The 19,611-nt window shown below is 41.8% G+C and overlaps 1 non-coding gene and 2 pseudogenes across 1 annotated transcript; 1 reads left to right on the plus strand and 2 right to left on the minus strand.

Annotated features, from left to right (window-relative positions):
* Window positions 1–313: 313 nt before the first annotated feature.
* On the minus strand, window positions 314–439 carry LOC141418327 (small nucleolar RNA SNORA66; annotated as a pseudogene).
* Window positions 440–4,845: 4,406 nt separating this feature from the next.
* Window positions 4,846–19,611, minus strand: part of LOC109674422 (poly(rC)-binding protein 2-like) — a 248,651-nt pseudogene continuing 233,885 nt past the window's right edge.
* On the plus strand, window positions 16,674–16,776 carry LOC141418273 (U6 spliceosomal RNA). The gene has a single exon (XR_012442957.1). It is a non-coding gene; the product is annotated as a U6 spliceosomal RNA (small nuclear RNA).

Genomic DNA, 19,611 nt, shown 5'->3' on the forward strand with positions numbered 1-19,611 from the left:
TGCTAGGCAGGTGCCCTACCACCTCAGTCGCACCTCCAACTCCTCATCCTGTGGATTTTTTCTTTTGTAGTACTGGGGTTTGAACTCAGGGCCTACACCTGAAGCCACTCCACCAGCCCTTTTTTGTGATGAGTATTTTCAAAATAGTGTCTCATGAACTATTTGCCTGAGCTGGCTTTGAACCACGATCCTCCTGATCTCTGCCTCCTGAGTAGCTAGGATTACAGGCGTGAGCCAATGCCCAGACTGGATTTTTTTCTTTTCTGGACTGGATTATTTTTCTTTTCCAAACTGGATTTTTTTCTTTTCCTTGCCCTGCACTAGGATAGGATGGGCCAGCTCAGCAGCTTCTGAGGCTAATACATTCCTATTACCACAATTACCGCAGCAAACCTGGTTCCTTTAGCTTCCCCACAACATCCTGTGAATCTTCTTGCACACATTAGCAGTTCAGTCACTGCACTATCTTTTGCAACAGGAAAGAAAAGGAAAACCCAAATTCCCATTAATCAGTATCCGGTTATATTATGGTATTCCCATTGATTGGAATAGCAGTTTCATAAAAGATAACTGGGAAGTGTTCTCTGTACACATTTTATTTGATTTTTTGAGACAGTCTCACTAGGTAGCCCAGGCTTGCCTGAAACTCACCATCGTCCTGCCTTGGCCTCTGCTGTGATTACAGGTGTGCATCTCTGTGTCTGGTTCTGTGTACAGATTTAGACAGGTCTCTAAGTTATCAAAAACAAAACAAAACACGAGGCTGAGCATGGTAGTTGAGGCCGAGCATGGTAGTTCAGGCCTGTAATTCCAGCCCTCTGGGGGACCCAGTCTGAAAAACAAATGAAACAAACAGTAAGAAAACAAAATCAAAAGAAAACCCCCAAGACATGGGAAAGTGTGTATCTTTTGTGTACACTGAGGAAGTAGTCTCTATTCATATTTCCTTTGACTGTATGAAGACATTTTGGGAAAAACAAAACCCTAACAGCAGGGCACTGGTGGCTAGGGCTCTGACCCTAACTACTCAAGAGGTGGAAATGTGGAGGGTGGAAGTTGAAGCTCAGCCCAGCAGGAAGTTCGCAAGACCCCACCTCAGCCAATAGCTGTCAGCAGTGTCACTGACTGTCACCCACCTGTTCGCAAGACCCCACCTCAGCCAATAGCTGTCAGCAGTGTCACTGACTGTCACCCACCTGTTCCCAAGACTCCGCCCCAGCCAATAGCTGGGCGCAGTGTCACTGACTGTCACCCACCTGTTCCCAAGACCCCACCTCACCCAATAGCTGGGCGCAGTGCCACTGACTGTCATCCACCGACTGGTTCAGGAGGCTGATATCGGGCAATCACAGTTCCAGGCCAGCACTGGCAAAAAGACCTAAAATTGGTGAGGACAACACCCCCCCATCTCAACAGAAAAAGTTGTGCTGGTGGTACACGCCTGTCATCCCAGATTCTGTGGAGACATAAATAGGATAGCTGTCCAGACTGGGACAAAAAGTGACACCCTATCCCCATAATAACCAGAGTAAAGGGTTGGAGGCATTCAAACTGAGTTCAAATCCCAGTACCGCCCAAAACAAAAAATAAACTAACAACTGTGATTATTTGTGGAGTTGTAGGTGGACCTGGGTGGGTGGGTAACAGGCAAGGAGAAATTTCACTGAATTTTTATACTTTTTTTTGGAGTCTTTTCCTTGATTATTACCTAAGCAAAAAATAAAAAAAATTCACAGTCAAACCAAAAAATATAGGTCCCCCTACATTTCAGAAACAGTTCCCATAAAACATATTTTTCTACGTGAATTTAATGCCATTTCAAATACCTCGGTAAACAAAATTAATCTTCCACTAAGCAATTAGCCTTTGTTGACTACGACAAGGACAGAACAAAATCTGAAAGTTCAAAAGTTCCTTAATAGTCTTCCAGTGCTAACATTAGAGACCATACCTAAAAATAAAAACATTTTAAAAATGGGGACAAAGTACAAGTGGCCTCAGCGCACAGCACACACTCACACAGTGACACGTGCAGCACTGGGAATCGAACCCACGTCCTTACACACTCTGGCCAAGCCCTTTACCACTGAGCTATAGCTAGCCCCGTCTTACCGCCCTCATCGTCTTCGTGATATTCACGTTGCTCCCACTTTATTCTCGCAGAGATAACTCTGCAGTGAGTTAAACAGGATTCAAAATCCCTTAGCTTCACTCTTCGTTTCCGGACAATAATTATATATATATATATTTCCAACTGTGCTCTCTTCTGCCTCGATTTCGATAATTTTCCAAAATAAAAACGTTGGCTGGGCAAAGGACTATGTCCTTTTTTTTTCTTTTAATTTTTTACGGTACTCTCTTCCTCCCCCTCTCTCTCTCCCTCTCTCTTCCTCTCTCTCTCTCTCCTCCAGGCGGATCGCTGCGGACACTGAGATCTGCGACGGCTCCCATGCGATCCCGATGCCGCGGGCCTCAGCACATCCGTGGGTTCCTCCAACCCTCTCGAACCGCTGTCCTGGCGTCGGGCACCTCTTGCCCAAACTCAGGCCTGAAGCCTTCGGGTTCGCGCTGGGGCTCTCGGGGCCTCCTCCGCCTTCCCTGAGCTCCGCCTGGGCGGCTCCCGCCATACACGGCCGCCTGCGGGGAGACGCGGCCCCGCTTCGCTGCCAAAGGTCTCCAACGGCGCTGTGCGCGCGAGCGTCACGAATCGTGAACGTGCACAAAAGCGGCCCCGCGAGAGCGCGCGTGGGAAAATAGCGTCTCTATGGACGCGCGCGCACGTAAGCGTCTGTGAGAGAGCGCGCACATAAAACCACGTAAAAGCGTCTCTGTGAGAGAGCGCGCACGTAAGCGTCTGTGACAGCGCGCACGTAAAAGCGTCTCTGTGACAGCGCGCGCTCGTAAAAGCGTCTCTGTGCGCGCCGGCGCCCGTCTATAATCCAGGGCGGTTGAGTGGAGCTCGTCCCGCTAAAAGTCTGTCGGGCACAAATTGCTCCTGGTCCCAAGAAAGTGACAAGGGCCGTTGTCGTATTTTAAATTTCAGAAGAATAATTCTTCGGAAGGTACACATGCTCATGTCTCAGTTTAGCAGTCTTACTTTGTTTTCATTGTTATTTATTTTTGTTGCAGTACTGGGGATTGAACTCAGGGCCTCGTGCTTTTGTTTCTATTTTGTTTTTGATATAGGATCTGTCAGCTGCTTGCCCTGGCTGGCCTTGAACGCGAGATCCTCCCGAGTACCTAGAATTATAGGCGTGCACCAACACGCCTGGAAATGTTTTAAAACGTAAGGGAAGGTAGAAGTTTTCTTTGTCCTCTCTTCTGTGTGCAGAAAGTTAATTCTCACGCAAGTGTGCACACTTCTCCAGACTCATTATTGTTATTACTGACTTAGGTATGTCTGTAGTTATGTTCATTTGCCAAAACAGAGGTGTCTCTGTCTCTCTCTCTCTCTCTCTCTCTCCTCTCTCCTCTCTCCCTTCCCCTCTCTCTCTCTTTCTGTCTCCCGAGTCTCAGATCGGATCTCAGACTTCTTTGTCCAGAAGGCTATGACCACCGTCCTCCTATTTCTCCCTCCCCAATAGCTGGGATTACCGGTGTGAACTACCACACCCAGCTTAAAAGTTCCTCATCTCTTGAGAACCCCAAATTTAAATTTTTAAATTGTTTTTTGTTGGTAATTATTATACAGCTACCACTTGTCATAAAGAATTAAAAAGTAAAGCGCACTTAGAACTAGTAATAAAAGGTCACAGGTGTTGAGAATCTGCTGATCACAATCAATTCTTGTACTCTGGGATGCTCTTCACACGCATGGTTGGTGCATGTTCAGCCAAGGCTGCAGCCATTCCCCCTTCACTAGCATCATCTTGATGGTCTCTTAACAATTATCCATTCTCCTTGAGGAGCTCAACTGTCACTGTTTCCCCCAAATCAGGCCCCACGCTGAGAAAAGAAGTTTTGGAATCCGCCAGCCTTCTTTTGCACCCAGATTGTCTGGAACACCCCAGTGCACTTCAAGGCTCTGCCACACTGAGCTGTAATTTAAGGCATAACAGCCAGGCTTGCTCAGGCAAGAGGACATCCTTCTCTTTTCCCCATATTGGAGGAGGAGCTGCAAAACACAGAAACTCATCGTCACTTTTGGGCTTTTCTTTTTGCAGCACTGATGCTTGAAATCAAAGTCTACACCTTGAGCCACTCCACCAGCCTTTTTTGTGTTGGGTTTTTTTGAACTATTTGCCATGGCTGTCTTGGAACCTCGATCCTCCTGATGTCTGCCTCCTGAGTAGCTGGGATTACAGGAGTGAGCCATCGGTGCCTGGCCTGTCTGTGCATTCTGAGTGCTAGGATTACAGTCATCACCACCATGGCCAGATTAGTTTAATTGAATGATCCATATGTGGAATTGCAGCTGATGGGTGGAGACTGGGAAGAGCTCAGTGATAGAGACCACACTGAAGTTCTCGCTACCCTCAGAGATTGTTCAGAGAGGAGACAAAGTGAGGAAGTGAAGAGAGTTTTACTCCAGAGCGGAGAACACACTCGAGGGCTGAGGACAGGCGTCTACAGGGTGGCGACGCGGTGGTCTAGTGTGTGTGCTGGTGTTTGCAGGAACTGTGTCTCGCGATTGAAGACTGAAAGTCACAACTGAAAGTCACAAACAACGTGGTCAGCAAAAGGGCAAAGCTTTATCTGAGCAGAGAGGAAAAGTGTTGAGGAATTCCTTCATGGGAAGGTCTCAGAAAGGTTGAGTCACTGGAGGCTCCTTTGTCTTGGGGTTTTATAATGGGTTTATTTCCTGGTTGAAGGGAAGTCCACTGTGTCTCGGTGTTACCACTCCATTCATGGGGTGGACGCCTTTGCCAGCCAATCGGCATCATCCAGGGGGTTGCGCATGCTCCCCGTGTCTTTTCTGATTGGCTCTGAGGTCCCACGCCCTGGCTGAGCCTCCTATCAGGGCATGGACACATGCGTTCATGTACCTCAGCAGTTTCAAGGCTTGAGTGAGCGGTTTCAAGATTCCCCACTCCCCTCACCTGTTTCTCGTGTCTCTGTGTCTTTGGTGTATTTCCCTTGAGGTTCCCTTGTCCATATCAGTCTATTTTCTATCTCCTAACTCTCAGTCGTAGTTGCATGCCTCAGAATTTTGGTTAGCATTTGTGGATAAACTTTAATGGGGGGAAGGATTTTTATTTTTTTGGTGGTACTGGGATTTGAACTCAAGCCTGGTGCTTGCTAGGCAGACACTCTAGCACTTGAGCCACGCCTTCAGCACTGAAGATGTTTTTTTTGGTTCTAGGGATTTGAATTCAGGCTCTGATGCTTACTGGGCTGGCACTGTACCACTTAAGCCAGCCCTTGTTTTTGAATCAGTGTCTCACTGTGTAGCCCAGACTGGTATCCAACTCTTGATCCTCCTGCCTCCACTTACCAGGTGCTGGGATTACAGGACTGCACCACCACACCACTGGCTTGGAAGGGAGGATTATCCACGAGTTAAGGCAGGGAGAAAGTGGGGGATTCCAGGAATGAGTTGAGATTTTCCCAGAGTAGGGTTTCCTTCTTTTTCCGTCCTTATACGGATTTTTTGCATGTGTCACAGCATCAGATGTGTGAGGGGAGTAGGCAATTTTGCAAGGCTATATAGAGATTTCATTAGTTTACAAACCAGCTGTCTGGGGTCCTTTTGTTCTATACAGATAGAAATCATGGGTAGGGGCTGAGCTCAGTGACTCACAGCTGTAATCTCAGCTACTTGGGAGACGGGAGACAGGAGGATTATAGTTTGAGACCAGTCTGGGCAAAAAAGTTAGAAGACTCTATCTCAAAGAGTAAGCCAGGCAGTGGTGGCACACATCTATAATCCCACAACTGTGTGGGAGGTGTAGGTAGGAGGATTGTGGTTTGAGGCTACCTCGAGCAAAAAAGCATGAAATACTATCTGAAAAATAAGGCAGAAAAGGGCTGAGGGCATGGCTCAAATGGTAGAGTACTTGCCTAGCAAGTGAGAATCCCCAATACCAAAAAAACAAAATAAACAAAACCATGAGTAGATGAAGAGGAGCTTCTGCAATTATTCCAGTCCCTTGGCTGCTGTTTGCAAGTGGTATAGGGTTGGCGGAGTGGCTCAAGTGGTAGAGTGTCCGCCTAGCAAGCATGAGGCCCTGAGTTCAAACCCCAGTGTTGCAAAAAACAAAACCAGAAAACAACAGCAGGTGGTGGAGTGGATGGCAGTGGGCAGTGACAGTCAGTCCTGTGGGGGAGGCCACTGACAGCTAAGGCCCTATGTGTTACAGTTCTTTTGTGCCCCTAGCAGGGAGCTGGGGTGGAGGGGTCTCTCTGCCAGCTGATCTTAACAAGCCACTCTGATTTTCACTTTCAGCCTCTCCCGCAGTCAATTTCACTTTCACCACTCTGCTGTCAACTCCTGTCAGTTTCACTCTGCCAATCAGTTGTGACTGACTGTTCCCCTTGGGGACCCCTCACTCTACTAATAAGACTTCTGCTACTGTGGGGGCTGCTTGCTGGCCTCACTTTTGCCTTGCTGCTGGGGCAGCTTCCTTCCTGCCACTGTGGCTTCTTCTCTTCTTTTTCTTCATATTGCACCTCAGCAAAGGTTGACAAGACTACTGGAGTGGAAGCCTTTATTGAGATCTGATGAACACCACTGAGGATAGCAAGGAGGGCATCTCTCACCTGCTCAGGAAGTGAGGTGAACAGCCTGCTTATATAGCCAGAAGGGGGTGGGAACAAGGATGTCTGCACCAATCACCAATCACAGCAGTCTCTTATGCAAATGAGGACTGTGTTCACATCAATCACAGGTTTTCTGTTAGGTAGACAGTTGGTGTTTTGTTGGGGCAGTGCCTTTTGGAGCAGGAGTGATGCTTTGGGTGTTGGCATAAGGGCTGCTGGGATGCCTAGCTTGGCTGTCTTTGCTCAATGCAGCCAGGGCCCCAGAGGAGAGTCTGGCAGCTGTCAATTAGGAAATTAAGTCTCCCCAGACCTCAATATCTCTGCACATTTGAAAGAAAAACTTTTTTCCTTTTGGCGGTACTGGGGTTTGAATTCAGGGCCTCACAGTTGCTCATCAGGTACGCTACCATTTGAGCCACTCTGGCAACCCCCCAAAAAAAAACTTTCAGAAGGGTAATTAAAACAAAGGCCTATTAGTAACAAGTGTTTTTAACAGGACATAACGGTGTTGTAACAATGTTTAACTTCTGTCCCAGTGCCCCAGGGAGAGGTGGGTCCCTACCATCTGTTTCAATTATAACAAGGCAAAAGACAGTTACTGGTCGTCTTGGTCAGTCATGTTGTTCTTAGCCAGTTTTAGGTGATCTTATTTTTTATATTTTGGGTGATCTCATGATGTCATGCTGCCATGTAGGTCTGTGGTTTCATCACTCCCTAGACACCATTTACTTCGGCTATTGTTTTTTCTCTAAGCCTATCTAGCCAACCTCAGAATGGTGATGAAATGTGTTTCTCCAGTGTTAAACACTATTGAATATGAAATTGTGCTCAGAAAATCTGAAACAATTCAGTGATTTTTGTTCAGAAAATCCAAGTGAATCACTCTTTCATCATCGTAGAGATTTTGAGATAGGACTCATGGAACAACCTCTTTCTCTGTCTTGCCTGCTCCTTACTTGGAAGCAGAGGTCCAGACCCAGCATCAGTCAGCACCATGGACAGTACCATGGAAGAAACCAGGTCTGGGCGACTTTGGCATCAAAGACAGCATTGTCCAAATGTTGGTGAGGATGTGGGGGAAAAGGAACGGTCATACGCTGCTGGTGGGAATGTAAATTAGTACAGCCACTATGGAAAACAGTAGGGAGCCTCCTCAAGAACCTAAAAATAGAACTGCCATTTGATTCAGCAATTCCACTCCTAATGATAAACTAGAAAGAATGTAATCAGGATACAATAAAGGAACTTGCACACCCATGTTTATTGCAGCACTAGTCACAACAGCCAAGCTATGGAAATAGCCAAGATGCCCCACAACTGATGAATGGATTAAGAAAATGTGGTATATGAATACAATGGAATTTTATTCAGCCATACAGAAGAATGAAATTTTGTGTTTTGCAGGTAAATGGATGGAGAACATCATCTTAAGAGAAGTTACCCAGGTTCAAAAGAGAAAGGCTGCATGTTTTCTCTCATATGTGGAAGATAGAGCCAATACAAATATAAGCAATATAATATAAACATGTAAATATGTACAGAGCATGTATCCAAAAGTGGGACTATTAGAGGAGCCCAAGCGGGGAAGAAAAGAAGGAAAGAAAGGTAATGAATAATTATGAAATACATCACATCAGTACAGGAACAAGACACAGTGAAACACACTGAAAACTGTCAAACAGGATAGGGAAAAGGGCAAAGAAATGCAGTAGGGGGAGTTACACAGACTTAATCGCAATGCATGTACAGTTAAAATATCAAAGCAAAAATCCCACCGAATGATAAACAGACACCCAAACAATGAAGGACAAGAATGATAAAAAATAGGTTACGCTAAGGGGAGGGCATATAATGGGGGGTGGGGTGGGAAAAAGAAAGAAGTAAAGAAGGTGAATGTGATTGACGTACATTTCAGAATGAATATGAAATTTTTAAACCTTTTGAAATCACCATAAGAAGGGAACTAAGATAGAAAGGAGAAAAATGGCGGGGCTGAACCAGTTTGGGTTATAATGCATATATACAGGGAAATGTCATAATGAAACTCCCTGTATAGCCATATTAAACAAGAATGTCTCTTTTTAAAACTGGAGAACAGGAAGGTAAATCAGGTCCTGTCTGTGGGTTGGCACCAGTGGAGGGGGAGGATGTAAGGAAAGGGTGTGGGAGGTGAATATGGTGGAAATATTACATATTCAAATATGAAAATGGAAAATGAGACCTGTCGAAACTATTCCAGGAATGAGGGGAGGGGGATAAAGAATAGTGATGGACACCTAAAAATCTAGATAGCATTTGTTGCCCTCAATGCAGAGAAACTAAAGCAGATACTTTAAAGCAACTGAGGCCAATAGGAGAAGGGGACCAGGAACTAGACAAAAGGTTAATTCAAGAAGAATTAACTTAGAAGGCAACACACATGCATGGGAAATGAATGTGAGTCAACTCCCTGTATAGCTATCTTATGTCAACAAGCAAAACCCCTTGGTCCTTCCTATTATTGCTTATATTCTCTCTTCAGCAAAATTAGAGATAAGGGCAAAATAGTTTCTGCCGTGTAGAGAGGGACTGGGGGAGGAATGGTGGGGGGGGTGGGGGGGGGAAGGGGGGAGAAATGACCCAAACATTGTATGCACATATGAATAAAATAAAAATTAAAAAAAAGAATAGTGATGGAGGGGGTGAATTTAACTAAGATAAAATGTAAACACTTTTCTAAGTGTCACGATGTATCTCCAGTATAATACTAATATGATAATAAAAAAGGTGAGGATGGAGAAGTAGAAAGAAAATATCTCGAAATGTATGTGCACATCCATAACAAGGCAGCTATCTTCTGGGTTTTTTCACATTTTTATTCTCAGGGTGCAGCCAGTGTTGAAATACTGTCTAGACTGAAAGTAATGGATGACATGGAAGTATATCTGTGTTGTGAAATGAAATATTTGCAACTCATCCCCACTGGTAAAATATTAAAACACATAATTTCATTTAATGGACCATATTCATATCTGAAATTGGCAAAGGTTACTTACAAAAAAAAGCTTCAGAATAAAAAAAAAAGGACAACATCATCTCGGAATAGAACTTACTCTTTTTTGGCCTTGCCACAGACTGGGAAGAGCTTACAATCTTTGAGGAAGGAAGTGCAAGCCTTATCCAAGGAAGTGCAATTGTAGTGCATGTCTAAAAAGGCCCCCATGTAGGGTTGTATGGGCGTCGCTAAGGTAAGATGGCCACCAGCCGAGGGGCAGGGCAATATGAAGCCTAACTCATGCTCCTCTCAGCCATTCATGGGTTCCAGGAATCCACTTAGAACAAGAATTACCTAATGCCCCCAAAAACAAATTGTAGGCTAGTGATGAGGCCCCATTTTCTGTGATTAAAGTACAGAAGTGACTAAGAAAGAGACAGGAAGATGTAGGGGGAGGTTGTACCTACTCAGAACCCAGGAGTTTAGCATCCATGAGGAAAGGGCTTATGTATATCAACAACTGTGTGCTGGTCCCTTGGAGAATTTGTCCCACAATTTTTTGTGGTACTGAGGTCTTGAACTCAGAGCCTTGGACTTACCGGGCAAGTGCTGTACCACTTGAACCATACTGCCAGGCTTACCTTGAAGTATTTGGAAGTCAGGTTGGAGGAGAGGGAAGGAAAGAAGGATGACTATTAGTAAGGTTAGATTTGAACAAACTGTGGCAATGGACATGGTGGGAGAGGGGAACAATGATGAGAATTCATGCCAAGATAGTCCTCACAGACACAAAGGCTGCTTCACAGGGCTTCCTTCAATCCACCTTGATCCAGTTTCTAGACTTCTTTTAGGTGATTCTGCAGATTTGCTAAGGAGCAGAAGAAGAGTCCCTCTGGAGGGAAAGGGCTGTCATTCTGCCACGTTGGCAGAAATTCAAAGAAGCTGCTCATGGAAGGGGAAGCCCATTGCTCCAGAGAAAAATTTCCAAAGAGAATGAGAGATATGTGTCTGCTGGTTTTCAGAAGTGGTTTGGACCGGTAACTGCTATACAACTCCAGTTCCCTCCTCTGAAAATAGGCTTGTTAGTTGCACTAGGTCCTCTGTCTGTTTCAGTGCTGTATTTGGGGGAGTATTGGCCAGGGAACGTTTGTCTTTGGCACATATTGAGAAGATCTGCATGTACCTGAGCATTGATGCTCAATTCACCTGATGAACAAATTTGGATTTAGAGGGTGAGATTCTTGACTTCAATCCAAAACCTGTTACTATACAGGTATTACACGTGGGAGTTATTTTTTTTGTTGTTCTGAGACAGGGTCTTGCTATGTAGTTCAGCTGCCCTTGAACTTGTGATCCTCCTGCCTTAGCCCCCAGAGTGGTGGGATTACAGGTGTATAGCACCAGGCCCAGCCATTGGTGACTACTTTAGAGTAGGTTGATGTTTTGGTATGTGGTAAAAGTAAAGTCATGGAGGCCAGAGGCTAGTCCCCAAGGAGGCCTGCTCCCAGGAATCACAGTAAAATGCATGCCCATATGTAGTCCCCTCCCCTTGAAATGGAATGTGTCTCTGACTCACATGGGACAATAGAATGGGGCATAAGGACACTGCACGATTCGTGTGTGTGTTTGTGTCCAATAAAACATACTGACAAAAAGCTACTGTAGTCTGCCCACCTAGGATGTGCAGTAAGGTCCTTGTGACTGATGCTCCAGGGCGGAAAAAGTAAATGTCATGAGTGTTTGTGTGGACACCAGCACTGTGACCATTGAATGGATGACTCTCAAGGCTTGGTCCTTTGCCTTCTTGCACCTTTTTTTTTGGTGGTACTAGGGTTTGAACTCAGGGCCTTGTGCTTGTCCAAAGTTCAAACTCTAGTTGCCAAAAGGAAGAAGAAGAAGAACAAAATAAAGAGAGAGAGAGAGGAGAAGAAGAAGAAGAAGAAGAAGAAGAAGAAGAAGAAGAAGAAGAAGAAGAAGAAGAAGAAGAAGAAGAAGAAAGAGAGAGAGAGAGAGAGAGAGAGAGAGAGAGAGAACGAGAAAAGAAAAAGAAAGGAAGGAAAACTTGTTACTGCAGGCTATTGTATTGTTACAATCTTCAGAGAGGAGGCAGGGCAAGATGGCAGAGTACGAGCTTTCACAAACTGACTAATCTATTAATGAGAAGAGTCAGGGTAACACAGTAGAGACTGTATTCAGAAGAGAGAGAGCATACTGGTACCCTGAAAGAAGAACAGGACAACAGAAAAGCACAAAGAAACTGGTGACAGAACAATTAGGAGACTCCAGCCCATTGTGTATTTGAGGCCAAGTCATTGGTTGGAAGTTGTCATCACCTGTAGTCTTTCAGCTGAAATGTCTGCAAGCTCAGGCAGAAATGTGTAGTGGCTGGGTGGAAGTGTAGTTTCTCACCACTGGACTACGGGGTATCTCAGTAGCCAAATTTTTGCCCATGTGCTCAGGGCACTTGGGGAGTGGAGGGAAAATGGAAGCCTCCACCAGAAGATAATCTAGACAGCCATGGTGATAGTGGCAGACCTAGCTGTCGGACAAGCCCATATCTCCTAGAAGCCTTGAGCCCAGTGTGGGGATTTGGAGGGACAGGGCCTTCCCTGCTGTGCCAGGCTAGCATTGGGTAGAAACATGTTTTTGTCCCCATATTCCAGAAAGCTGTATCATCTTGATCAAGACTTAAAAATGAGGACCAATCATGACTCAGGGAGTCTTGGGAGACCTGACCACAGGAAATGAAAACTTCAAGGAGTGAAATAAAAAAGAACACTCATCCAGTCTATTGCCAGGCTTTTGGACATACATGGCACATATTCCATGAATGCTGAATAGTTCCCCCTTACAAAATATATTGTACTTGATCTACAGTGCCATTGTCTGAGGATCACTGCAGAAATGGCAGCAAGCCTGTAACTTGGAGTGCTCAGGTTTCTGCCAGCTGTGGACTTTTGTTGCCAGGTGGAGCTGATTGCTGTGAGCACAGGACCTGGAAATTATGCAATTTCCCTCAGCCTTCTCTCTCACACAGGGCTGGCTCTGAAAGCAATGTGAACTGAAGACAGAGCACCTGAGTCCCTCAGTTCTCCACTGCCACTGGAGAACTCAATGTTTAGGCAGGACTGTGTGTGAGTGGAGATGTACATTTCAACTCAGCATCTACAGTTGATTACATCTTAAACCAGTGAGTTGGCCTATGCACAAATCCCTACACAGATGGGTATGGGTAATAAGCAATTGCAATTATCATGTGTGGGAGCTAAGTTTAAGAGTATCTGATAACTACAGGATGGAGCATGTGGGCATTTTGCTTTAATGTGGATTGCTGCATTCCCCTACAGCTCTCTTGTCCCAGGAACATACATTTGACGGCACCAGACAAGAAGATCAAATGGCAGAAAGCTTGTAGTCCACTCACTTGTTTCTGAAGAGCAGGGCATACCAAAATAATTGTAGCAGGCTGTGCATGGGCTCCCACAAACACACACACACACACACACACACACACACACGCACAGAAACACACAATATGAAATAATAATGCAGCAGGACACCTCCAAAAGCCACATCTAGCTCTCATCAGGTAGTTCCTAACTAAAATAGACACAGAAATAAAAGCTACTCACCTGTGGCAAGATCTTTCACTGCTTCCCACACAATGTGATCTTTTGAAAATCATATTTTTATTTTACTTTAATCTCCTCCACATTTTAGTGTTGATTTTTTTCTATGGATAGTCTTTTGATTAGATCTAACAATTTAAATATTTACATGTAATTTTTATTCTCTTTTATACAGCATTTTTCTGTTTTATTTTTACTTGTTTCTTATTTCTTATGCAGTTGATATCCGATTTCTTATTTTATGCTTTCCTATTTTGTTTTTGACACAGGCTTTCACCATACCATACGGCCCAGACTGGCCACAGGGATACCGTTTTCTTGCCTCACCCTCTTGAGTGTTGTGACTGTAAGCATGAGCCACAGCACTGAATTCGTAGTACTTAATTTTTAATCCTGTTTTCGTCCTCCCTCTGCTTTCTTCTTCCACAGATCTTTAAAATTCTCTTCCTTTAATTATATTCATATTTTTCTCTCTCCTATCTTCTTTCTTATTCTGATTACAGAGATAAAATGAGATGAAATTGTGAACAAAGAATGAAAAAGAATGATTAAAAGATCAAAGAAGGTATGAATAAATACCTCAATGAATGCAAAGAAAATACAAATAGTTGTATGAAATAAAGAATACAATTCAGAATGTGTGTTCAATGAAGAGGCAGAGATTCTGAAAAACATCAAAATGAAATTTTGGAAATGAATAGTTCAACAAATAAAAAACTCAGTTGACAGCCTAATCAATTGACTGAATCAAGTGGAAGGCATAATATCTGGGCCTGAAGAAAAGGTGTACAAAGTAAACAATTCAGGTAATTAAAAAAGTAATACAGTTGAAATAGAAGACAAAAGAACTCTGGGCATGTTAAAAGACCAAACTTATGAATCATGGGCATACAACAAGGAGAAGAAATGCAAATTAAAGTCATAGAAAACATATTCAATAATTTTTTAAAAATTCCAAATCTTAGGAGGAGATAAACAGCCAGGTACATGAAGCTTTTAGAACCCAACCAGATATGACATGAAAAGCGCATCACATATAATATTATAGTTAAAACTCCACTTTACATGAAAGAATATTGAAAGCTGCAAGAGAGAAGCACCAAGACACATAAAAAAACCCATAAGAATACCCAATAGATGTATCAGAAAGACCAGGTCATGGGGAACAACACTGAACACTAGGCTGAGAGGGAGACAATAGGTAATTTCTAGAAAACTACGTTATATTCCTCCTTGGGATACAGCCTATTGTTTACAAATTGGCATCCATTTCTCCTAAAATGCTTTTGAGGATGTATAAATAATGTTGGGGTATGGTAATGAACACATTCTTTGGGTAAAAGAGAAATAATCAGATAAAATCATTGATATAAACATATACATGCAGTAAAGTATTGATTGAAACACTGACCCTTCCTAACCTTGCCAAATCTTTCAGAGCCGAGTCCCATCACAACTACCCCCAGCTCATCAAAAACATATACATAGATTGCAGAACAGTGTTTCTCTGGATGGAGCAGTCCTCAAAGATTTGTTGGCTTTATTGAAGCCAGAAGAGAAGGAGAATACAAAACAAACAGATGCAGAGCCCCACAGCAGTAAGACCCCCAATCTTCTAGAAAGTTGCCTTGACATGTGAACACCCAACATGACTTCCATATAAGTCCTTCCTTTCCACTTATAGCTGTTCTTAATTGTGCCCTTATCCTGAGCATCATCTTAGCATGTGACTCAGTATGTTTTTACAGAATGAGACTAGAGCAGTAGTGATTTTATGTATTTTCCACACAGGAAGAAATTTCCCTTGCTGAAGACCAGTCAGCAATCTCTCTCTAGCTCCCTCATCTCCCTGGTTCACCTTAGACACAGTGATTTGTTACTGTGTTTAAAGAGCTTTTGATGTCATTTTTTTCTGATTCGTCTATTTCAACTTTTGCAGCTTTTACTGAATCTTTGATGTGTACTTTTAGAAAAAGTTCTGCATTCAGGAAACTCAATGTTTCTAGGGATAGAGACATGATATTGATGGGGTTTTCCCAACTCTAGACCTTAAAAGTGATACATTTTCAGGTTATTGTGTTCAACTCAAACTTTAAAGTGTAACTTCAAGAATAATTTCACTCTATTGTCTATGTAAGGCTGTGCATAAGTTTGTGTGTGGTTGTGTGTTTGTGTGTGTCAGAGGGAAAGAGAGAGAAGAGATTCCTCTGATTGTGAATGGAATTGCATTGAATTCACAAATGAATCTGAGAAGACATGACATCTTAACATGAATATACCAAAACATGAACCAATTTTCTTTAAGCATTATTTTGTATTTATCAATATGTAAGACTTGCTCACTTTTATTAGTTTATTACTAAGTATATTATTGTTTGTTCTATATACTATTAGTTTACTAACATGTATCAATTGCACATATTACTGGGGTTCAGTGTGATAGTTCTATGAATGCATATAAGATTGATCATAACCTTTTCCACACCCCTACCTCTTTGGAATGCCTAGTAATCACTATTCTTCTTTCAGGTCAACTGTTTTTTTGAAGTTTCCACATTGGCTGGCATAGTGGTTCAAGCTATAAGAGTGCCTGCCTAGCAAGTGTGAGGCCTTGAAATATATATAATCACCACATATGACTGAGAACATGTGGTGCTTCTCATTCTATGTCTGACTTATTTTGTTTAAGACAGTGACCTGCAGTCCATCCATTTTGCTGAAATTGGTAGGATGTCAGTTTTTCTGGATGAGAAATACTCCATTGTATATACATACGATATTTTCTTTGTGATGGGTACCTAGGTTGATTCCACATCTTAGCTCATCCGAATAGTATCACAATATATCATTCCACTTTAAATGCTATTTTATATTTCATATAGCAATGGTTTATTTTCCAGGTAAAAAACTACAAATTTTTCTCTGTTATATCATGAAATTTTTAAAAACTCAGTTATAAGCTTAAAGTTTTAGCTGCCATCAGATTTTCTACTAGTTTAACTTGTTTATTGTAAATACAGAGTTTAACCTATTCCTTTCCAACCTGTTGAATTTTGCTTAGTTTTCATCCCTCACTGCCCTTGCTAAACCCACAGACAATGTGGAGTAAAAATGGCGGGAATGATCAGCTTTGTCTTGTCTAACATTGGGGGAAAACATTCACACTTCCCACTCAATGATGAAGTAAGCCACATTCTTTTGCTGATGAACTTCATAAAGTTGAAGAAATTCTTTCTGCTATTTATTAGGAGTTTTTACATATCCATTAAGATAATCATGCTATTTTCTTATTTTGTTGCATTAGAAATGACATTGATTGATATTCACATTTGCATATACGAAATTTAAGTTCCTAAGATAAACCTTCATGATAGCTTTGGCAGCACATATACTAAAATTGGAATAATACAGAGAAGATTAGCATGGCTCCCACATAAGGATAACACACAAATTCGTGAAGCATTCCATATTTTTTTCAAAGAGAGATAAACCTTCACTGAGTCATAATAGAGATCGTTTTTATGCATTTCATGGGATCAGTTTTGCTAAAATGCTCTTAAGAATGATCACAGTTATGTTTCTTAAGGATTTGGGTGTGCAGGTTTTCTCTGTAACATGTTTATCTGGACTGGTGTCAGAGTAATAATGCTGACTTCACATAAAGAGTTGGGAACTAAGTTTATACAACTGGTATGATAGATCTCTACGTTAAATGCTTAGGAGATTTCATGAATAGATTAAGAAAATGTGGTATTTATATACAATGGAATTTTGTTCAGCCATAAAGATTAAAATTTGTCATTTGCAGGTAAAAGTATGGAATTAGAGAAAACCATCTTAAGTGCAATTAGCCAGGTTCAGAAAGCCAAAGACCATATATTTCTCTCATATGTGGAATATAGACCCAGGACAAATACAAGCAATATTATGAAAAATAGGTCATGCTAAATGTAGGCAAACTGTGAGAGAGGGACAGCAAAAGAAGGAAGTTAACATGGTGAATATGGTTGATGCTATGCAAAAATGAATACAGAATTTTTAATCCTGTTGAAATCACCATAATAAGGGGACTAAGGTAGAAAACAGAAAAATAGTGATGAACCAATTCGGATATATATATATGGAAATGTCACAAGTAAAACTCTCTGTATAGCTATCTTAAACAAACAAAAATGTCACTTTGCTTTTTACAAAAACAGAAATTGAGATGTCAGACCAAGTCCTGCCTTGGTGTTGGTAATACTGGGAAAGGGGAGGAGGATATGGGGATAGGGAAAGAAGGGTGAATATGGTGCCAATAATATGTATACATGTATGTAAATGGAAAAATGAGATGTGTTGAAATTATTCCAGGAATGGGATGGGCATAAATGAGAATAGTGCAGAGGAAAAATTCAACTATGAAATATTGTAAGAACTACAAATGTCACAATGTACCCCCAATACACCAATAATAAAAAAGAAAAGCTTGAAGAAAAAATATTAATGTTTTCACCAGAAACAATAATAAATATTTAAGGAAACATATGTTTAAACTGTTTTCAAAACTGCACAATGTATACATGTATCAAAACAACACATAGCTCCCCACAAATATGTGCAATTTTATATTTTAGGTATCCCTTTAAAAATAAACTTAATTAAAAAATAATACCATTCTATGACCCAGCAATCCCATACCTGCGTATGTCTTGGAAGAACTGGAAATTAGTATGCCAAAGAGACATTTGCATTCTTTTGTTCATTGTAACACTATTTACAATAGCCAAAATATGGAAACAGCTCAAGTGTTCATCAGCAAAGGAATCAAGAAAAAACAAAAATATGACATATACCTACACAATGGAATAGTATTCAGTCTTAACAAACAAGAAAATGGAGTCATTTTTTAATCACATGGAAGAACCTGGAGAACATTAATCCCAGTAAAATAAACCAAGCACACAAAGAAATATCACATCTTCTCACTTACATGTGGAGTATGGAAAGTCAAACTCACAAAAACAGAGTTTAGTAGGTATCAGAGTCTGGGACGTGAAGTACTGAAGTAATGTTAGTAAAGAGAAACAAAATATCGGTAGAAATTTTGAATGAAATATCACTTAGACTTATTCAGGAGGGATAAGTACAAGAGATTCACTGTTCATTATTGTCAATATAGTTAATAACAATATATCACCTATTTGAAAAGTACTAGGAGAGTAGATTTTAAGTGTTCTCAACACAAAAACTGGTAATTATTTGAGATAATGCATATTTTAAACAGTGTGGTTTAGCCATTCTGCCATATTTACATATATCAAAACATCATCTAGTAAACCATAAATAAATATATTTTTTTCATCTACTAATTAAAATTTAAAACATAAGAGAGTTCTATAAGTAATGTTTTCCATGTTGGCATAGTGATTTAAGCCTGGAATCCTAGCGACTCAGGAAGCAGAGATTGGGAAGATCGTGGTTCAAGAGCAGCCAGGCATAAATCAAGACCCTATCTCAAAATTAACGAATGTAGAAGAGGCTCAAGCAGTAGAGCACCTGCCTAGCAAATGCAAAGCCCTAAATTCAACTTCTCAATACTGCCAAATGTTTTGCACAGGGGGTGGTAGAAAAATAAAAAGGTAAGTAAACATTGCATAAATGCTAAGTATGTAACAGAGTTCTTTTTTGCTTGTGACTTATGTGCTGAAGAGAGTTTGGTGCCAGATTTCTCCATAGGAGAACACAGAACATCAGGCCGAAGTTTAAGTGGTTTAATTGTTCTGAGTGTTGGAGTAGGGAATAACCAACAAATCTCTGCAATACAGCCTACTACTTAGCAAGCATGAGGCCCTGTTCTAAAATGCACGTACTGCAGACCTGGGATTTATATTAATCATGACATAAATTGCCTTCTGCAATTTGCACTGGAACTGAGGAAGAATTTCAGTTCTTCATCTTCTTTCCAAAGCATCTTATATAATTTTCCTACAAGCTATCTTGTTTATTCCAACACTGGTTCTTTCTCACTCTGCCAACTCTCTTAGAGCAGGCTCAGCCTCTTGTGCTCACAGGATGACGAGGCTCACTGTCTCAGGGTACAGTGGTCCCCAAAGCCTCATCAGACCATGATATCATAGAGGCAAGAGATTAAGTCTAAAACATGTTTTTCAAAAATGTTTTTCACCAAGATGGAGGTGACAGGTGCAGAGCCCCAGGGCAGAGAATCCCCAATGCTCTAGTCTGGGAATGAAATTGAGTAGAGAAAACAGAGGGATGTCAAAACTGATCACGGTGATATCAAGGGTGATCTCAACATCATGACTCCCT

Source organism: Castor canadensis, chromosome 16 (genome assembly GCF_047511655.1).
Source record: "Castor canadensis chromosome 16, mCasCan1.hap1v2, whole genome shotgun sequence".
Taxonomy (NCBI): domain Eukaryota; kingdom Metazoa; phylum Chordata; class Mammalia; order Rodentia; family Castoridae; genus Castor; species Castor canadensis.